Source organism: Protopterus annectens, chromosome 7.part0, assembly GCF_019279795.1.
Source record: "Protopterus annectens isolate FY-2018-M chromosome 7.part0, PAN1.0, whole genome shotgun sequence".
NCBI classification, from domain to species: Eukaryota; Metazoa; Chordata; order Ceratodontiformes; family Protopteridae; genus Protopterus; species Protopterus annectens.
The window spans coordinates 231,970,847-231,988,256 of record NC_056739.1 but is presented as its reverse complement, the minus strand read 5'-3'; the positions used below and the strand labels follow the sequence as shown (position 1 = coordinate 231,988,256).

At 40.8% G+C, this 17,410-nt stretch overlaps 1 protein-coding gene across 2 annotated transcripts in view; it reads right to left on the bottom strand.

Annotated features, from left to right (window-relative positions):
- LOC122806371 (NACHT, LRR and PYD domains-containing protein 14-like) overlaps positions 1–17,410 on the bottom strand; it is a 549,548-nt gene that overhangs the window by 246,099 nt on the left and 286,039 nt on the right. The gene's annotated exons all lie outside the window — the stretch shown is intronic.

The window sequence follows — 17,410 nt, the reverse complement described above, 5'->3', positions numbered from 1 at the left end:
ATCCTCTTTTCACAGACTTCAACATAACACATTTCCATTTTGACTAAAAATATTTCTAAGGACACACACAGTTGACTTTAGAGGATATCCTAAAACATCCCCTACATATGCAGTGTATTTCACCAAGGGTAACACTATTTTCTACCTATTACAGTAATGCTCAGTTTGCATTAAAGTTTTTAGTGCCTCTGTCATTTTTATGTTTTCTTTCTTTGTTTCACTTATCAAATGAAATTGTTACCCTTCACAGCTAAGGGTCATCAGCATTATTAAATAACAGTGGTATCCATTTTGTCCAGAGAGGTTTTGTCAAACAAATTTATGTACATAAACCTGTATACATAGAAACTAGCAAGAAAACGGATGTCCTCATTTGTTTAGCTGTATCTGTTTCCTACATTTATTCTACTAATACTGGTTTACACATTGCATCTCCCCAGAATATACAGCACAGTTTATTGCTTCTGAGCACACTCGGCAATTCTTTTCATATTTTAATGGTGATGAGTCATATAAACCTTTAAGCAGACCACAGTGCTCTCCTCATAAATGGGCTGGGCTGCACATGATGACCCTAGTGTAAATTTGTTCTGGGCCATCCATTCAAGATTAGCTTTAAAGGTAACCAAAGTAGTACTTTGTTTGACCTGTAGAGGTAATGAGTATGTCACATCTTCCCACAACTCTCAGCTATCCAGATTTTCATAAGAGTGTTCAAATTTTAACCTCATAGTTTTGGTCTGCCCCCTCACAAAATTTGAGGTTGTCTGGCAAAGCATTCAGGATTGAAGTCAGGACTGAAGTCAGAACATAATAAACATTTGAGTTTCAGATGCTATAGCCTTCAGAAAATGCATGCTAAGAATATACCTCTTAGTCTAATAGAGTACAGTGTGTGTAAGAACTTAACATAATTTAGATATTTGAATTCCACAATGCTGAGGTAGCCTGTGGTTATTTTGGTTGTTTTGTATTTAGGAAGCAACAACCAGCCTGTTTTGAAAGATTTGGCTCCCGCCCACACCTTCCCTATGGCTGCTGATTGGCCAGTACCATTCAAATAAACAGCAGCCAGAAGAAAGTGACTTCAGGACTTTCTTCCCATTGAAACATAGGAAGCAACAGCATTCTGAACTGCTAATCAGATATTAAAAAAGAGTACTTTATATTCACAAAAGACAATTATGTATAGGAAAGAAAACGAGGATGGTGGGTGGATGTGGCTACTGCAGCAGTGTGAAATCATAACATCTACTGTTAAGTTCTTACACAACTGTTCTGTGTTTATCATTCCCACTGCTGCAGTAGCCTTTGGCTATTTGCATTGATTGACAAAGCTTATCCAACCTGGGAAGAGGAAAAAATATGAATCTAGGAGCACCAGGAGGACTACCACTGCAAAACTAGCTTAATACCGAGAAAAGAAATTCAGCTCATAATGCTTTGCCAGTGTAACTAGAGAGGACCCAGTGGCTAACTCTTTTGAGAAATACCTGATTAGTTTTTCGAAAGGATGTATTTCTGTCAAGAGAGTACATGAGCTTTCTGTGCTTGTACAAAGTATACAGAATCTTTTCTCCCTGCTTTTGGGGTTCTGTAGAGCATCAGAAGATTAATGGATTGATTTTTATTGTAAGTTATGAGATAACTTTGAGCATAAGTGAGGAACGTACTCTTAAGTAGCCCTATCCTTGTGGAATACCAGAGCGGGTTCACCCACAATAAGAGCTTGCTTCTCAGATTATTTTTCTTGTAGATGTTAGAGCAATAAGAATAAGTTTCCAAGTAATGAACTGTGAGAGCAGGTTCAAATGGAGACCTGGTTAATTTTTCCAACATAAAAGTTACGGTCCAAAGAAGGAAACACCTTTTTTTCTCTGTGGCCTTGATGTAAAACAACTTTCAAGAATTGTTTAACTAAAAAAAGAAGATGGGAGAGGTCATGGGCAGACATGCTGAAATGGCTACAATATTAACCTTGACAGAGCAATAAGATAGCCTATAGCATACCTGTCAGCTCCTGTTTTGTAATAAAGTCAAAAATAAAGGTGGGACAATGGCCAAAAATGGGAACATACTTAAATATTTCTCTTAGAAACTTAGAAAGTTGCTAGAATAACAAGTGAAAACTGAAATTTAAATGCCTATCATTCAATCCTTAATGATTTGCCAGAAGACCAGTTATTTTTTGACCGACTAAAAACATGAGGTAAAAATATGGACACACACATTTGAGAACCAGTGGTACCTAATCCATATTAGGGCCTTGGTTGACTGGGCACTGGCTAGAAAGTCTTTTCCACTTGCTATATGATTTCCTTAGTAGCAGGTTATCTTGCCTTCTTTAGTACATGCTGCACATTGTCATGAAAGAGGTGCCTAAGATATATCAGAGTTGAATCATCCAGGTAGTCCATAGTAATAGTTTGAGACTGAGGTATATTAAAGAACCCTGGTCTTGTGTGAGTTGATCCAGTCTGTGAAGACGTTTGTAGCAATTGTACCAGGACAGTTCCATAAGAAGGGAAAACCATTATTGCCTGGGTCTGGGTTTGACTGAAGACCTTTGAAGAGTCCCTCTGAATCTTAAAGGACAACAATGGGATTCTGTTATTAAATGCTCAACTTCTCTGTCCTGTTTCTCCCTATTTAGTCCCTACTATGAATAAACAACAATACAGCATTTAAAATATTTTAAATTGACTGTTTCTCTCCACTAGAACAGTATCTTTTCATACTGTGGTGGTTTCACTTTCAAAACATTTTTTTTTTGCCCTGGAAAAGCTTGCTGCAGTCTGCAATTCATCGATGTCATCAGGGCCAATGAATATAGATAGTTTTCTGGGTAATTCTCTCTCCAAACTGACATCACCACAACCATTCTAAAAACCCACTCATGCTGTGATGTTACAGCTTCATGGTCCTTCCCAGGCCTAAAGGCTGGAACAAGGAAACAGTACATGAGTCAGGTCTCTCCCACTGTGGGCTGTCAACCACAGCAGGTAACAACTCAAATTACCCTTAGCACTTTGACAGTTAGGGAAGTTAAGTGTGAAGGGGATGGGAGAGGAGTTGTAATTGTACATTTCAGGCTTCACAAAAGACTATAATTTAGTTATTCTAAAATGAAGCAACAGCAAAAAGCAATTTGAAAGTCTGTTCTGTGGCATTTGCACTGTTTGTGTTTTAAATAGTCATTGAATGGCATGAAATGTTACTTAAAATGAACTGACTGAAAGACAACAGTGTATGCATACAAAATCAATGCAGTGACAGGAACTTTAGGAAGAAAGAGGCCCATGTGATATATTTTTTTACAGACAAGCACTGCATTGTGGGATACCTAGAGGCAGTGGTCAGACTCAGAAATTATGTATAAAAATATTTTAAAATCTGTAAATAGTCCCAGAATAGTGGTAAAATGTGGAAAATACCAAACCATTATGAAGTAACATGTTTTTGAGTCTGTGGGTGTGTTTCTCCTTTGTGAATGACCCAGTTTGTTACTGGAAAAGGTGGAAATGCATCTGACCCATCTGTCTTACCTGTAAGGAGTCATGGATAAGAATCTAGATTGATGCCTGTTTTGAAAGAAGATGAACAGATTGATCTGAGGTTCTCCCCACAACTGGATAAATCCCTGAAGACTTGATGTAGTTTCCATTAGTAAGGGTCTATCCTGGTCCTGCACAGGTTGTCTGCTATTACATATTGCTCTAACAAAATGTAAGATGCTTGGAGGATCAAGAAATTCTGAACAGCTACCTCCCAGTTATCATAACAAGGCACATAGGGAAAGACATGGTGTCCCTTATCCATTTGAAATTCCATGTCAATGTGGTGTTGTCTGTAATCACATACAAGGGTTCTGGAGATTCCAGAGAAGGGTGATTATTGCATAGATTATAGCTATTATCCCTTTGACATTGATGTAATGCATCATTTTACCCACATTCAAAATGCTCACAAAGCAAATTCTGGTGCATTTGTTGGTACACAATGTGTTGGGATGTGAGGAAAAAGTTACGTCTGAATTGTGAATTATTTGGAGTTTCCACCCATGCACTTCCTTATTGATAAGGATCAAGGTTGGAATCTGAAGTTTGAGGATAATAATGTTGGTTCCTCATGAACCCTAGAAATCCAGTCCTGAATGACTGAGGCAATGAGGGCTTTTGAAATTTTATTTAAAATTGTGGACTGGTAAAAAAGTAGAAAATCCGTTTTAAACACTCAAACTCAGAAAAATACACTGCAGAAAGATAAGTTGTCCAGACAAAGACATAAGAAAATCCCTGGGAATCTGCTAAGGGTTAATCCCTGAGCTAGGCATTAATGGATCTGTGGATAACCTGAAGGGTAATACAGAGAACTGAAAGCATGACCCAGAGACAGAGAATCTGAGAACAAAAATATATGGATCTTTTCTCAGGCAAGTTCTTTCTTCAGAATCTGAAATAAATATATTTGGACCTGTGGCTAAAAGGCACTGGCTCCATTATTTGTAGTGTTAGCATGTGACTGCAAAGACAGAGCTTAGAGGTCCTGTGTTTAGCATAGATTTATAGATTTCATAGCAGAAGTGAAGGAACAGGGGGGAAATGCAGGTATAGTCATTCTAAAGGTGTAGCTTGTCCTCTTTTTAAAAATAACCCTGTGTTTTGTTAATGCAGATCCTCTCCTGCCATCTCTTCTTTGTGCCCTGTTTGTCACATGTAGGCAAGGACTGCTGTAAGTAGATGATCTATTTGATTTATAATGGGGTACCAGAAAAAGTTAGGTTCCCTGAACTAATTTCCCTTTTTCCTCGTATTGTTTGAAGACTTGTGTAGCAAAAGGGCTAAACACAACTTCTTTATCTAAAGCAGAGTTCAAATTGTCATATAGTTATGCCACAAGGCATACCTCCTTAGTACAATGGCAATGAACCTAACTTCAGTATTTGCACAATCACACGCTCTTTTTAGGATTCAAAGCATGCCTATCAACTGTACAGACTTTCACAAAACATCCAGAGTTTTGCTTGATATATTTGGACTGTTTTTCATAAAATTGTAGTTTTCTGTCAAATCACTGGAAAGTCATTAAAGATTAATGTCAGGAAATAATGACAAACATTTGAATTTCAGATTTCATACTCCAGAAAATTTATGCTAATGCAAAACCTGCTAAGCTATAAACTTTCTAAGTATGTAAGAGCAATAGTTAAAAATTATCCCTATTTTTGTCAGTTTGTCCCCCCAGTATTTATGGCTTTGTCCAGATTTCTTGAGTAACAGGTTGAGAGGTATGGTTTAAAGATCTGATGACTAATAGAAATAAGATTTGGAAAAGATTTATTCTCAGAAAGATGATAAGTACTCTCTTAAAGTTTCAGCAAAATGTAACCAACATCCACATATGGCCCTGGTCATTTTCTCTTCAGTCACTTTGGCTTTAGAATTCTCAATTATCTTCCCAGATCTATCTGCCTTACATTCTTTATTCCCTGGAGAGGTATTAGCATTCAACAAAAGCTTATTATCAGCTGACACTAATGCAAACTGCTGCAATGTCAGACCAGAAGTGAGAAAAGAAGAATGTTTTAGCCTGGAAAACTCTAAAATTTCTGACTTTTTAAGGGACTTAAAATTGGGAATCAGGATTATTACATGCAGCATTAAAAACCTCTTCCAAGGCTGGCAAAATAGTACTAATAGAAGCAACATTTGGAGCACTAATTATAATAACTCATAGTATCTCTTCATTTTGAAGGAAACCTCCACTTGTTCCCAAAAATGCACCACTTATCCTGGAAATGCTCAGAGGAAAACTCCTGTAAGTGAAACGGGGCATATGAGCTTTCCGTAAAATCAGATTCCTGGCCTTGGGAATCCACAAGGGAGGGAGCTCACTCTCTCTTTATCAATGTCCCACTCACTACGTTGAATAAGGAGAAGGTAGCAGTCAGCTGTCTATCAGGTGCCAGAATCCGACACATGACACACGCACTCAGGTCATTCCACAAGTATGACTCTGTCACTATCCATGTGGTTGTGAATGACCAGAGATGCACCTCTCTGGACTACATGAAAAGAGACATGGAGGAGCTCTCAGATTATATGGCTCAGGCAGGTATTACCCTAGCCCTGAGCAGCATCCTACCATCGCCCAGAATGATACCACAGTACAAGCAGAAAATGATTGTCTTCAACAATTGGCTACATTTCTGGTGCTATTCTTAGGGGATCCAGTATCCACCTTCTTGGGATGTCATGACTGACAGACCTCAATGCTTTGCCAGAGATGGCCTGAATCTGTCACACCTGGTTTTCCGGATACTGGCTAAAACTCTTGCCACCCCTATAGTGCCTTTTCTAGGTGATGTTCCAAAGATCAAATTACCACCACAGCAGTTATAAATAAATGCAATCTGAGGGTCATGCTGCTTAACACTACACTAGAAGTCTAAATTTCAAGATGCACTTGCTTAAAGCACTCCTCAAAATGGAGAACATTGACATGTGTGCTGTAATGGAGACCTGGTTTAAAGCAGCAGAAAACACTCCTGCACTACCAGGTTATAACCCCTTCCACACCTTTTGGCTCCAGAACATGGACTGAAACTCCAAAGGCAGTGGTGTCTCCATACTCATAAAGAATTTGCACACCTCCAGACTAGTAGCCCAGCATAATGCATCTGAGATACTTCATGCACAACTAACATTGAGTAAGACAGCGATTCAGGTCATAGCCTGCTATAGGTCCCCAACCATGTCCCAAGACTCTCACTCCACATTCCTAAGCACCTACACTCTCATACTAAGTGACTTCAACTATCCCTACATCAACTGGTAAAACTACTCATGCACCAATACACTGGCTCAATGCTTCCTGGAATTCATCAATTCCAATGCCTGGACCAGCTCATTCTTACTCCACTACAGGAAGCAACATCCTTGACCTAGTTATTACTAACATGGGTAACCATTGCTCTACATCAGTAATCAATTCCTCCCTTGTTAGATTCGACCACAAACTAATCACCATGGAAATCCACATCTCACCCACACCCCCTGCAAATGAAATCACCATAAAACCTTCTCCAAAGCTGACTTTGGGCTCCTAAAAACAGAGGTGGCTAACTTCACTGCACCCATGTCAATGGAAAATAGATGCATGACTGCCGAATTATACACCGATGCACTGTACGAACACATACATAAATACATGGAACTAGCCATACCAAACAGAACCAAGACACTCTCCCCCAAAAAAGTAAGCCAATCTGGTGGTCCCCTGCCATTAATAAACTCTACAACAGAAGGAAAAACTGGTGCAGAAAAAGGTGAAGTCCGGAGACTGGAAAAACTTTCTTATTAGCCTCAACAAAAAGTTGAGATCCCTCATCAAAACCTCTAAAGCCAGCTATGAAGGTAGAATTGCAGCAGACACTAAAAACAATCACAAAGCTTTATATAGTTATATCAAGAATCTCCATGGCAATACCCAGGTTTGCTCTGAGTTACTGCACAGTGGTACCTCCTTTACTGAGCCTACAGATATTGCCAACATACTGGCCAACAGATTCAGTGCCAACTTTACCCTTCTCTCCCACACTAAAGGACCAATCACAATACTGGAGGAATGCCAGGCACCCAGCATTACTGCAGCAGAACATTAAAGCTAAATTGTCCAAGGCCAAGAATACAGCTTCCATGGGACCTGACAATATCCCTGGATGTATTCCACATGAATTACAAAGTGAACTGGCTCCACATCTTTGTGCCCTGTTCAGTCACAGCCTCACCTCAGGCTTTGTCCCTATCGAATGGTGCACTGCTACAGTCATCCCTTTCCATAAAGGGGGAGTGACTACAGACCCTGGAAATTATTTCCACATTAGCCTGATGAGTCTGATATGTAAGGGTATGGAGAGCATCATCATGGACTTAATTAACAAGGACATAGGGAATCTCCAAACTCTAGATCCCATGCAATTTGGTTTTGTGAAAGGTAGATCATGCCTGCTCAACCTGGCTGACTTCTTGGAGTCAGTTGCCAGAGCTGTGGATGAGGGAAAGGCAGTTCATACAGGCTACCTTGATCTGGCAAGGGCCTTTGATACCATTCCCCATTCAGGAATTATTGATAAACTCACCAAACTAGGCATCAACCCCTATATCATTAGGTGGGCTGCAAATTGGCTCACAGATAGAACCCACAGTGTGAAAGTAGCAGACTCCAAGTCAGACTACCAACCAGTCACGGGTGGAGTCCCACAGGGATTAGTCCTGGGTCCTCTCCTGTTTGGTATCTACTTCTCAGAAGTCCAGGCCAACACGGATGGACTCTGGCTGACCAAGTTCACAAATGATTGCAAGCTGGGAGCCATTATTAACTCTGCAAGTGATGTAGACATCCTACAGAAAGGCCTCACTGAGACTAATGACTGGTGTTGAAACCATGGCCTTAAGCTTAATGCCAAAAAATGCGTCATCATCCCCTTTAGGAAAAACTCAGTTCCCACTAATTATCACATCAATGGGAGCCCACTGAACAGTGAAAGCATTATAAGAGATTTGGGGACACAGGTTGACAGCAACCTCTCCTTCGACCCCCACATTGCCACTGTGGTCAGAAAGTCCTTCTATGTGGCACATCTGACTACCAAGGGTTTTGCTTCCAGGAAGAAAGAGGTCATCATCTCTCTCTACTCTTCCCTCATTAGACCAATCATCAAGTATAATGCCCCATTTGGCATGTACCTCACCAGACACATGCAACAGCTGAAAAGACCACAGAAATACCTCAGGAAGAGGATCTTAGGCCTTAAACACATGTCCTACATGGACAGACTCCAAAAACTCCAACTATTCTCTGTCTCATATCATCTACTAAGAGACAATCTCTGCTTGACTTACAAAGCCATGTCTGACCCAGCTCTGTTAGAAATGCTACATCTAATGAAATCCCAATCCTTCCGTACCACACACTCCAGAGATCTTAGCCTCATTACCACAATCAATAGAACATGCTGTGGGGACAGGTTCATAACCCAGAGAATCCCCATGCTCTGGAATAGAGTTCCCATGTCAAGCAGAGCACCTCACTGGCCCTCTTCAAGAGAAATCTTGATTAGTGCATGGGAAATAGAAAGTTCGCCCCGGGGATCACTTCAGTGGCTTTACTTGATAGAGGCACTGGGAACTAATGTTAGGCAGCACGATGCCAGGGCACTTCTATGGGCTAGGCTTGTAAAGGCTCCTGAGGCATTAGCTTAGTACACACCTATGAACCTATGTCAGGTTCTTCAGCTACTGTCTACAGGATTTTCTGTATTGCAATAATGACCAGGTATGGTTTTGTGGACAAACTACCTAATAATAAACAACTCGCTAAAGTATGAATTTCATTTTTATATACAAGAATATCATTAGGTACTGAACAATGTCCAAACTTTTCTTTTTCTTAAGTAACTTATCCCTGGAAGAAGTCTGACTGGGGGGAAGGCTCTTTATACCTGGCAAGATGCCTCTCTTCCCTAGCTGCCCCAAGAATCTCCTGGAGCATCTTTCCAACCCATAAAGGAATGATGTTCTCCCATGCCTTTATTAGACATTGAAACTGCTGCAGAGAATGTCTGTCCCCCGGTGTGTGATGGTGGAAGAAGCAAAACAGGAGAAACTTGGAGAGACCAGCAGAATAACTAGTTACCAATGAAAGGCCCCTACAGGATCTCTCACAAGAGAAACAGAGGCATTGACTGAGCCAATTGTATTTTAGATTCAAAGGTTCATAGATTACTACTAGGTTAACTGATCTTGTGACCATTTTAAGCCTAGGCAATTACCTGATGTGAGAATCAAACCCTGCACCTTGTGTGTACAAGGTAAATACCTTAACCATTATGCCAACCTCCCACCATCAAGTACAAACTTTGAAGAAGTTTTTCATTTTAGGTATAGCAGAAGAATAACCATTAGGACCAGAGTGAGCATCTATGCTATGACCAAGGAAGAAGTCTAATACCTGGTAAACAGTGCTGGAAAAATTAATTGGAAGGCATGTTGTTACAAAGTGATTATAAGCAGTACACGCACACTTCTTCAGAGTCCCAAAGCCAAAGTAGATGTGTCAAGTAGTAAAGTACCTTGCTGATCCTCTTCAGGGCGCAACCTTGATGAGTGGATGGGAAACCACAAATTTGTCCCAGGGTTTCCACCTTTGTCCCTCATTGACAGGGGTGACAGGTGCTGACGGAGGTTTCTTTTTTGGGGATAAAGTCATGGCTAGGCTTGTAAAGGCCCCTGGGCCATTAGTCTAGTAATCTCCTATGTTCCTATGATGATCCTATGACTTAAAGAGTAATTTCTTTCCCTGCACTGTTATGACTGAAAACAAACTATTGCGTAAGCTGTCACGAAGTACACAATCACTACAAATGAAGACAGTTTTAACACTCCTCGTAAGTAAAAGATGAGCACCTGAACTCAAAAGTTGTAAAAGCAGTGCACTTTTAAACTAAAAAAAATACCCAATAAATGAAATAAGCCTCTACAGCCAGTAAGAGGAGTTCTGGCAGGAAACTACAGACATTTAAACAAATTTCAGGTTTCTTAAAGAAAAAAAAATGTGACTTAGTCAACATTTATAACACATATTGCTCTAATCTTAAGAAGGCAATGAATCCTGTGTGGAAAGGTCCTCAATGAGGATTTGTATACCAGAAATTAATGTAGACTGACTTTTGCTTTTTAGAAGCTCCTTAGTTGTTTCCTGTGATGCAGCAATAAAGTATTTAAGTCTGTTCCCTCTGGCTGCTATTTATTTGATCAGTGATCGCCAATCAGAAGCCAAAGGGAATGCATGGGAGAGAGCCAGAGCTTTAGAACTAGGCTGGTTGCTGCCTCTTAAGAAGGAAATGACCCAAATAGCCAAAAGCTACTAATCCAATGGGAATGATGAACAGCTTTTTAAGTTTATAACAGCAATAATTAACTAAAATGTATCCCTGATTTTGGGGCCTTTGTCCTCCAATTATTTTTAACTTTGTCCTCAGGTATTGTTTTAAGAGGATGAGAGGTATGACTTTTCCCCATTTGCTGCTTCAATTTCTTGGCTTCTATTCTAAGTTAAGACTTCTAACCACCTAACCTGTATAACAAGCCAGTCAATCGAGTTGCATGATAATCCATTATGGCATGCTACAATTCTTTATGGGTGAAGATCAACAAGTCTTGGATCACATCTTTGTCCTAGCTCACTGAATTTGCATTTCTACATGAGAATGACTCATTTTTTTGGCCATTTGGTGCTGTCCCATTTCTTAGTTCTCATTAGCTTTGTTCCACCTTACTGATTTTACTTAAAAGGGCACCATAATTCAGTCAATCAGGTTTAGTGTGATTCTTTTTCTGTCTTTGTGGTTTCTTTAATCCACATGGACTTTTATTGTTTGAGAAAGTGGTACACTGCAGTTATTTTCCCATTATTCTCCTCTCACTTATAAGACCATGTAGATGATGTACTGAAATAATGGTGTGAAGTGAGGAGGTAAGTTCACTAGATGGGTGTGGATGCAGGTCAGCTTGCCGTCGATAAAAATGTTTTTTTTTTTTTGTTTTTACAGTTTTCAAGTTATGTTTCTCATTGTTAAAAGGTAATAACTGTAGAATGACAACCAAATATAATTAATCCACTAAAAATTCATTACCTTGTGGTTATGCACATACAGTGTAGGCTGACTTCATTGGACAGTCATATAGAAGACTGCATTAGCACTATCTGAGAGACAACAACAAACCATTTGTCCTGGTCCCCTTCAATAAAAACATCACACCAAATGACATTTGACAGCCTGCAAGCCTGCCCCTCTTGTCCGCCCTACCCAAACTGAAAAATAACTGCAATCCCCAGTAACAAAGGGGTGGGAGGGCAGGTAGCAATTTCACACCAAATATGTGACTCCTACTCCTGTTACACTTGCCTAAAACCATCGAAGCCCCTCCCTACCCTTAGCTCATTTCCTCCCACTCATCCCTCGTTCCTACTTAACCCTATCCTCCTAATTCCTACTACTCTATTTATCCAGCCGCAATTGAAGATGTTCAAATTGATCTATTCCAAACTTCATTTCTCCCGGTCCCCTTCAATAAAAACATCACACCAAATGACATTTGACGACCTTTATTGAATGTTCATAAACACGATTGTTAACTAATATTCATACATTTCAACCAATATTCATAAATTTCAACTGCTGAAAATAACAACCATGTAACATTAACATAGGACAGCATCCCCACTCATCCAAATCAGTAAGCAGCATCCATACCTCCACTCACTTACTTATGAAGCAGCACACCACTTACTCAAGTTACCATTTATTGAATTACTTCCAACCAAATAAGCAGTTTACCTCTGCTTGCTTATTTACTTATCAAGCAGTGAAACCGCTCACTTGCCTTTCCCAACTTATTGAACTGAACAACCACCACCAGAGGGGGAACAGAAGAGGGCAAACCTGCCCCTCTTTTCTGCCCACCAGCCTGACCAGGCTTTTCCCCCTCTTTCCAACAAACTTCCAGCAATGTAACCACAATTAAGACATTAGGCCAAACATAATTCGGTGTACCCCATCCTGTCTAACCAAGGTGAATCCGAGTCATCCCCTCCTAAAACCCTATCATATGACTAGTGAAACAGCCATTTAGCTCACCAGCTGAAAACAAACCTCTAATACCTCTCCTATGCTAGGGTAGCAACCATAGCATCATAACCTAGCATAAGCAATGCGCATGAACTAAATAAGCCTTACCTCACAACCAATGACAGCTTCACCAAGATTCCAAGGGCATTACCAGCCAACTGGATAACCAAACACTAAGCCCACTGCCCCTAAAAACCATGCAGAGGCAACTGCATACCATCAAGTCATATTGAACCCCATTTACCACCCAATGAATATAATAACCAAATGAGATCCAAATGAGATCTCTAAGGTCAGCACAACGACAATCCTGACATCACACCAACTTAGCATTATAAACATAAATGTTTCAAACAGCCATCATGGCATTTTAGCAACCCAGACACAAAAACCCTACAAACATTCCATATTGACAGCTGAAAAAGAACTGTAATTCCCAACAACCCAAAAGAACCTCCTTCCCAGCTTACCACAACCAAATATTCACTATTCCATGTATCATCCTTCCTTCTCTCACAAAAGCCACCGACCCAATCCCCCCAACTTTATGTAAATATGTTAAATTTTAAGCTTCAGTGCTATGCTACTAGTCAATGTTGAGTTTGATACTATCTATGTAAGTTTGAATTAAGCTTGATTGCTAAGTTACTATTAATGTTAAGTTTGTTATTATGTAAATTTGATGGCATCTGCCTACACATCCTAACAGCAGCCCTATATAATGTCTGAAAGCAATCCTGCCATCCCACCCACTATCCCTTATAAATGCAGAACATAATGACCATCCTAGCCTTTGCTGACCCACAAAAACGGTATCAGCATGACTAAATACAGTCATCTCCACCCTACCCCCAATCTGACAATGCCCTACTGTCAGCCTCCCATGTAAAAGGTTCCGCAAACTCCTCAAAACAAACCTTTACTCCTAACACAACCTAACACCTTGTCTAATATGCACAACAAAACCCACACCCCTGCCATGTTGATTGGCTAAAATTAATCCTAATGCCCAACCACTCTCACCAAACCACCTACGGCATATTAACTTGGAACTCCAAATATTCATCATTCCCCACAATAGTCCTTCCTTCCATCCAACAAACTGCAAACCAACCCCCCCAATTATGCCCCCAACCCAAAACCTCCTGCCACTTTTGTAAAGAATTGCAAATCTCCATGAACCATTATGCTCCCCAACACAAAACCTCCTGCCAAATTTGTAAAGAATTGCAAATCTCCATGAACCAACCTAACTGTAGGGAACCCCCACACACACACACACACACACACACACACACACACACACACACACACACACACACACACCACCCTTAACCCTCTGATTTTCCTTGGCTTTCCCCTTGAAGCTTTTCTTCCGTGTGTTGTGTGCATCTGGTAAATAATTAAAACATGACCTACCTCAGCAAAAAATCCCAAAAGAATGCCCTACTTAAGCTTTCCACATTCTGTGTGGCCATCAAAGCACCCATTTCCTCACATATCCCCAAAACACCTGCATACCTACAGTGCTCCATCAAACCCTATGTACCCTTAAGTTGTACCTATACTAACCCACTACCTATCAGCTCAGAGAGCAAGTCAACTGGTGCACCTGTTACCCTCTGTAAAGACCTTAACCTGTTACGTGACACTTGTAAAAACATTTTGATAAACAAGTTTGTCTCCCAGATGATACTATACCTTTGATACCACTTCCCACTTCATGTCAACGAGAATGCCTCATTAAACCCAATTTGAACCACTTGATGGGTAATCATAAACTTGTCCCAGAAGGTCCACCCATAGCCCTCTTGGAATAGTAGATGCTAGCCTAGTAACAGTGTGATCCTATGGATTGTTGTGACTCCCCCACACCTGCAGAAATCCCATACTCCCCACAAATGATTCCCAACCCTGCTTCACCCTGACCCCAACATACCTCCCCACACCAACTCTGACATGCCTTGGAGAGCACCAACATAAGTAAGATTACCTGGAACCTCCATGTGCACCACTCCAGCTACAGTACATCCCCCATAGTAGAACCCATTACCTCCCAGATCCACTTCTGTCAATCCTAACTGCTGCTCATTCTGTGCTCTTCCATCTGTGACCTCATAGCACAGTGCTGAAATGACTGGGACATCATAGTGCTCCAGCGGCTGCAAAAACACATGACAATGGCAGCCAGCACCATCTGCAACCACAGCATGCACCACTTCCCTGGTGGGTGCATCCTCTGCAACCAAGTCAATCAATTGCCACCCTGCTTTTGTGCTTGACATCAGCAAACAAACACACAGAAGTAATTGATCAAAAAATTTGTTGCCAAACTCCTGTCTATCCTTTCCATTAATATACATTAATCTCCTATACCTCCTTCTAAGCTATACTTCCTTCCACTTGACCTTTCCTTTATTATTATTTTTTTTAACCAAAATATGCCCCCCCACACCCACCCCATGCACTGGTCAGAGCACACATGGTGCGGCTATGCTTCTCCTTAGGTTTACGGCAGCCCACACATTCCACACCAAGGGTCCACTCATCTGTATCAAGAATTCCCTGGTGATATTCATTAGTTCATAGAACCTCTTGGGGCCAAACCTGTGAACAAGCCCAGTAAAAGGCTCAGCAGAAACAATTTTTAAATATGGCTCTACAATTTAGCCAGTTGCTAAAATAACCAGTTTTGCACTAATATGAATTTCCAAATGGTACGAAGTCCGAAACTCAAAGGACTGTCATTATCTCCAAAACTGACTCTCTAATGATTTGGCAGTAATTAGACAGCAAAGCTTTCATCTTTAATAAATGAGCCAAATATGGATCAAAATTTGGATGTTCTGCAACCTGCATAGTTGAGTAGTATGATTATTGTGAAGTCCATCTGGGAACTGTAAAGCCGACAAAATCAGTGTTCCTTCTACAGATGGTGAGTGATGACACACTTTCCTTTGTATAAGAAAACCACACCGTTGCCGCATTTACTAGTATTTTAAGCCCGGCAAGAACCGCTCACTCATGCTTAGAACTGGACCATACTATCTTACCCAGCAACCACTTAGAAAGGTGAACAAAGCCACAACTGAAAGGGGAACAAATGCCCTAACTAGGGGACAACTCTAATTCAGCCCTAAGCACCTAAAATAGAGTAGAAAAGTGGATGTCTGCCATCAATGTTCTGCCCCAGTCCTCACTGAAATTATTTGCCAGAAAACTACAGTTTATGAGAACGTACTGAAAACCTGTACCCACACACTGGACAGTCTGTGCCAAAATTGCTCATCCACAATCAGTATTAAGTTTTCATTGCAATGGCATTAATGCCTGTGTAAATATTACAAAGTGTATGTAGCCTTGGAACCTAAATGCAGACATAAAAGTATCTAAGCTAAAAGAAGACCAATGAGGACAGCCCACAAGTAATGGACCTTTGTTCACCACGGCTCAAGGCCTTATTTTTATTCTAGCCCACATTTCTGCATGTTAACATGGCATTATATAGGCACTGAGCATGAACAAACTCGTCCCATAATGCAAAAGTAATTAAACTGCACACAAGTGATGTTAATGCTTAAAACTGTGTCACGAGGCTCCAACCACCCTCTTTTGAAACAGTAACAACCAAGTGACTAAGCAGTTACAACTAACCCTTGGGATCCAGTGCCCCACACACCTCAACACAAACAAAGTCAAAGCCACAGCTTTTGTACTACTCACTGTGAGGAAGAACCACACCACGAACTCTGGTACATCCACCCTCATCTGTTACAAACTGCACTCATCAGTTCCCAGTCTGGGCACCACACCACAACGATCTGCAAGGAGAGAAGCCCCTGAAGAAAACAGATGAGGCCACACTCCAATGGATCTGTCACCTTCCATTCAGCACTCTGCAGTTCAAACACTAAACCTAAAAAGCTCTTGGACAATGCCAAGCACTCTGCAGAAACCAGGCACAATGACCAGCATCACAGCACTGTGTCCACCAAGAGGCCGTACAACCCCCCCACCCAACATCCCACTCACAATGTACCAGTCATCAATTCTCCAATCAACCATGGTGTAAACACAAGCACATTCAAGCAATAGCCACAGAAGATCAACAGATCTAAGGCCTACCTGACCACCAAAACCTGCCTGTCATCATGGGTGAAAACCTGCCATAGCAAGCGTACGCCAAAAATGTGACTCCTACTCCAGTTACACTTGCTTAAAAGTATCTAGGCCCCTCCCAATGCTTACCTCATTTCCTCCCACTCATCCCTCATTCCTATTTAACCCTATTCTCCCCTTATCCTCCTAATTCCTACTACTCTATTTATCTAGCCCCAGTTGAAGATGTTCCTGGACAAACTGGTCTGGTCCAAACCTCATAACACTCTGCTTCATTATTCTCCTGTTTTAGACTACTGGTCGTGTTTTAATTTGTGCCTCCAGCACAGCATATGGAAAGTTTGTTTTGTTGTTTTGTCATCAGGTTGGTTAAAGCCTTTGCAAATTCTGATTTTCTACAAATAATCTCTTACTTAGCATATGTTTGAGCATTTTCTACAGAGAATCTCTCCAAAACATGAACTTCTGCTTCTCCTAAACTTCACTTCTTAACCTGCATAGAATTCCGACAACAAGGAGGAGAGCGGTAGTGTGGAAATTTGGGATTCATGAGTGAAGGCCTTCAGACAGACCCTGTTATTTCAAATAAATAGAAAGAAA